At 41.1% G+C, this 5,173-nt stretch overlaps 1 pseudogene; it reads left to right on the top strand.

Moving 5' to 3' along the window:
- The first annotated feature begins 2,931 nt into the window (after window positions 1-2,931).
- On the top strand, window positions 2,932-4,643 carry LOC107149537 (annotated as a pseudogene).
- Window positions 4,644-5,173: the final 530 nt, after the last annotated feature.

The raw sequence follows: 5,173 nt of genomic DNA, 5'->3' as shown, positions 1-5,173 counted from the left end.
TATATTGTGTTTCTCAATGCATAGGCACTTGGTACTAAAGGTGGAATGACAGTGATCTACGCTAATTTTAGGCAATGTTATCACATTTCTGGTGTAGGTAGGCCCACTGTTTATCTATAGGGTCACAGAAAACCCCTGCACCGTAAGAGCAAAAGCTGCCTACACTACTACATTCTTAAGGTTTTATTTAGGAAACATAGAAGAGTCTATTACTGAGATACCTATAATTAAGTGAATAGCTAACTGTACGGCTGAGGCTTCTATGAGGTGATTTTGTAATAATGTTGGCATTTCAGTTTCTATCAAGCATTAGGGTGTGCAAAAGGAATATGAAGTGGTAACTCACCTTAAAGAAGTTGATGACTAACTTCCCCAGCAAAAATGGCCATTTGAAGAAAATATTGGGTTCTATGTTCTGGCCAAATATTCATTCAAAATGTAATAAAATCATACTCAACAGTATAAAACTTAATGGTTACTCTAGACTGCTAGGTATCATAAATGGTTTTTGTAGAAAAAAAAGTTATGTTTAAAACACTTTCTCTTAAAAAATGGCAATGACTATCTCAGGATTTCGTGTAATGTATATATAAGGTCCCCTGTGATGTTACTGTAACATTTTTGATTATAAGAGAGAATTAGTTATTTCAAACATTCCGTGGTAGTTTCTTCCTCTGTGTTATGATGCTATGTATTTTAACACAAATCCTCAATATTTTATATTATGGGGGCAGGGGAAATTTAACATTTAAATAAACACACATCATCTTTCTTTGTTTTTCTGAGAATGATATAAAAGTTCATTCCAGTATCAGAACTAAAGTTTGAGTATATCAAGCTCAAGAAAATGAGTGACCCAGTAACCCACAAACAAAGCCAACTGAGCTAAAGAATACCAGGGGAAAATCATAGAGAATGATAGAAGTTTTGCAGTGCTCCTCCGACTCTCACAGTGTGCAAGAGTCTGATGGAGACCAGGCATTAGAATCTAAGGAATTGTCTCGATTCTTTAATTGTGGGGCTTTCAAGCCCCATGAAAGGGAAAAATTTAACCCCACTACTGATATGATCAAAAGCAGTGAACAGTTAAGTCTTGGACCTCCAGTTATCCCTTTCTCCTAACCCAGCAATCACAGTTGGAGCACTTCAGCCTCCCCAGAAATGGTAGAAAGTTTTTGTAATTTGGGTAGAAGCCTCATTGTTGCAGCATGCACACTGGTGGAATAGTGGTCAGATGCCCTCCTACAGCATTCTGCCTGGGTTGCTCACCTAAAGCAACTGCCCTTAGCATATTCCCAAAACCTCAATAGAACACCAGCTCTCTCTACAAATGTAAAACTTTACTTCTTGTCACATCCCCAAATATGATCTCTATCTAATACTAGTAAATTATTTTACTCAAATCAGTAAAAACTGTGAGTCTAGGCAGAGCCTATGCTGTTGAACACCAAAAAGACAAAAGAGTTAATAACAAAAAGGGATTTAAAAAAATTCTTGAATACTTCTTCTAAACTATGGGCAAAGGAAGTCCAAATCTGCCCAATGGAATGATCTGAAGATGAAGACAGATTACAGCTTAGTGCTTGTTTGATAAATTATGCCATCATACTGCTAGTGTTCATCAGTGATCTCTAGGAATACATCAAGGGGTGTCACAGCCATGCTGTTGGAGAAGAAGAAAGGAAAATGAAATAGGAAGCAATTGTTTTCAGCAGTTACTGTTTGGAAAGTTCACAAATGTGGAGAATTTGTTGTCAGCATTTATACATACACATATCATTTGTCATAAATTACTTTCCTATCAAGCCACTTTTAAGCTGAAGTTGTGTGAAATTCAGTCATGCTCTGTCACTTTTGCCTTACTTAAAACATCCCCTCTACAGTTGATTATTTGTGATATACCCATCTTATTCCTCATTTCGCTGATCAAAATCCAACACATTTCATACTGTGACAAAAATAAACAGGAAAAAAAATGGCTAAAGTTGAACTAGGACCAATTTTACCCAAACAATTTTAGAACACATAAGGTAGGAAATTCTTTCCAAATCATTTTATAAGAGGAAATCTCTGAATAATGAGTAATGATGAAGAGATTATAAGAATACTACATAAGTCCCTCAAATAAAACTTTTAAAAATCAAATTTGTTATTTAAAAGATATAGTGTTATAACAAATTGATATTTAACTCAACACTAAGATTTATTTAAAATTCTAAAATTGACTGATGTAATTCACCCTACTAACAGTCTAAAAAGCAAAAAATTAAACATATGACAACAGAAGCAGAAAAAAATTTGACAATATCTTACACCCAGTTATGATTAAAATCCCTCTGCAACTGAAAACATAAGAAAATGTCTAAACCTGACATAGAGTATGTACTAAAAAATCCATAGTTAGCATTATACCCTGTGGTGAAAGTGAATATTATTACTCTAAAATAGGAAGCATGCCAAGGACTTGTTCTCTCACACATTCTTTTAATGATTATATCACAGTTCATAGTCAGTGCCATAAAGCAAATGGAAAATAAAATGTAAACCTCTAAGGGATTAACATGTATAAGGAATCTATCCACAAAATAACTATTAAAACTATTAAGTAGCTCAAGAATATTGCAGGTTAAAAGTACAATATATATTATCAGCTTTACTTTCGAATATTGTTACCAGCAGATTAAGTAAAACAACTTTGAAAAAAATTATAGAACAAATATGTTGTTCCAATGAATACATTTGACAAGAGATAAAACCTCACCTTATGCACAATGACTCCTCTCTGTGCCTGGGGGTAAAGGGGGATGAAGGGGGGGCACATAGGAATTGGGGTTCCAGGGAGCACGAGCTGAAGCACCACTTCTGGAAAGTTGGAGAGCTCTGGAAAGGAGAAAGAATAAGATGACAGGAGGAAGACAGAGAGGGAGTAGAATGTAAGAATCTCACTTCAGTTTGAACCCATACTCCTGGCCTTCTATCCTCACAGTCTCAGTATAAAGTGAGAACACAATGCTCATCAACCTAATGAAGGATCAGTTGCTGCCAGAGAAGGGCTGTGAGCTGGCTCCACCTTATTACCCCACCTTGCTAATAGTGCCTGCCTCAGTGTCCCTGCCCTCAGAGTCCAAGTCAGACCAGCTGACCCCACACACCCAAGCATCCGTTACCCAGAATATCATGGTGGTCCCTGTGCCGTCTATAGGACTGCTGACGGCTGACTTCCCTGTTCTCAGAGGTGGAGCAGAGAAGGGAGTCAATCAAGGGGTCCTGGTTTGGCAATCACATCCCCCTCAGGCTCTCTTGTGACCACAGCCTCATCAGTTCAGACCTTTTCCATTTTGGCTCCTTTGAGTGTCTCAGCTCTTCCCTCTGGCTCACAAGCCCTGCAAGGTGGTCCCTGACCTATCCAAGAAGGTAGCATCAACCCTAACCAAGGAAGGAGGTGGAGGTGGTGGTGGAGGTGGCAATATGGTTCCTAAGCATCCACCTTGGGGGGTGCCACAAGAAGAAGCAGATGCTGGAACCAGAGCTACTTGAGATGAATGAGCGTTGTGTCTTCTCCTCTGAGGTTGATGATGACTGTCAGAAAGACAACAAGACCTGCAGGTGCTGGATGTGCTCACTGAAATTCTATTCAAAGTTGCAGATGCAGATCCACCCAATGTCACACACCCAGACCAAGCCCCTCAAGTACTCACATTGTTCCAAGATCTTCTCCAGCAGTTCCTACCTGGCCCAGCATATCCATATATACATAGAGGCTAAGCCCTATAGTTGTAACTTCTGTGACACATACTTCCACCAGCTTTCCTATCTTCAGTAACACACCCATATCCCACTCCAAAATGCAAACAGAGACCATCAAGCCCCACAAGTGCCTGCACTGTTTTAAGACATTTGCCAACACCCCCTACCTGGCCCAGCACCTCCATATCCACTTGGGTCCCAATAACAACTGTTCTGATCGCCAGAAGGCCTTTCACCAGCTCTCCCACCTCCAGCAGCACACACGAATCCACACCGGTGATGGACCATACAAATGTGCACACCCAGGCTGTGAGAAAGCCTTCACACAACTCTCCAGTCTGCAGTCCCACAGTTGGCAGCACAACAAAGATAAACCCTTCAAGTGCTACAACTATTATCAGACATACATAGAACCAGACTCACTAGAGGTGCACTTATCTATGCATACGGTAGACACCTGCACTATCTGTATTCGAGCATATTCATCAGAAACATACCTTATGAAACATATGTGCAAACACAACCCTCCTCATCTCTAGCAACGAGTAGAGGCAGCAGCAGCAGCAGCAGCAGCAGCAGCAGTGGCAGTGGCCCAGGCCCACGCACAAGCCCAAGACTGCCAGGCATCACAGCAGCAGCAACAGCAGCCACAGCCACCACACTTCCAGTGCCCTGGGACAACCAGGGTGGGAGTGGTGGGGACAGCAGTGTTCCTTTGACCTGACCCCCTGTAAGAATGTGGCACACCATAGGACATCTGCCTCACTGTCACCACCAGCACCATCCAGGTGGAACTCCTAGCCAGATCTATGCTGCCACCCATTGGGAACAAGAGAAAAAAGTGCTGGTCTCTTTTCTCACCACCTCCTCTTGGGAAAAGTCCTTTTCTTCAGTGACAAGAATTGTCACCATCTCCTGGGGCCTCAGGCACAGCTTACCTTTGCAGGATACCATCATTATTTTCAACTCTTCTTCAAAGGAACATCAGCCCTCCTGAATCACAAAGAAAACTGAGCTCATTGTGTCATCCAGCATCCCTCCTCCCAAGCAAAGCTTTTAAACTTTGGGTTGGAGCTCAAGAAAAGTTTCTGTGAGGTCACAGCAAATCCTTATGTTGGTACTTATTCTCTCCCTCATCCTCAAAGTTCAGGCTGAAAGAAGACTAGAAGACTAGGTTATCTCAGATAACAAAAAGAAGGGAGCTCCAAATACAACCGCCTCCTGTCCTATGTTTGCCTGTAAAAGAATGGAGGTGTTTTGTTTGTTTGTTTGTTTTTCATGCCCCAACCCCTGAAAGTCATTTTCTTCTCCTACATGGTCTCACTTTACTTCCTACCTACTGCTGGTAGAAGATGATTTGGGTGGGGATTAAACCTCCTTTTATTTGTAAGGGGGCAAAGGCTGAGATATGGTCCCCAAGGAGCCA

Source organism: Marmota marmota, unplaced genomic scaffold, assembly GCF_001458135.2.
Source record: "Marmota marmota marmota unplaced genomic scaffold, marMar, whole genome shotgun sequence".
In the NCBI taxonomy this organism is placed as follows: domain Eukaryota; kingdom Metazoa; phylum Chordata; class Mammalia; order Rodentia; family Sciuridae; genus Marmota; species Marmota marmota.
The sequence above is the reverse complement of the archived record's forward strand: the minus strand, read 5'-3'. Positions and strand labels throughout refer to the sequence as shown.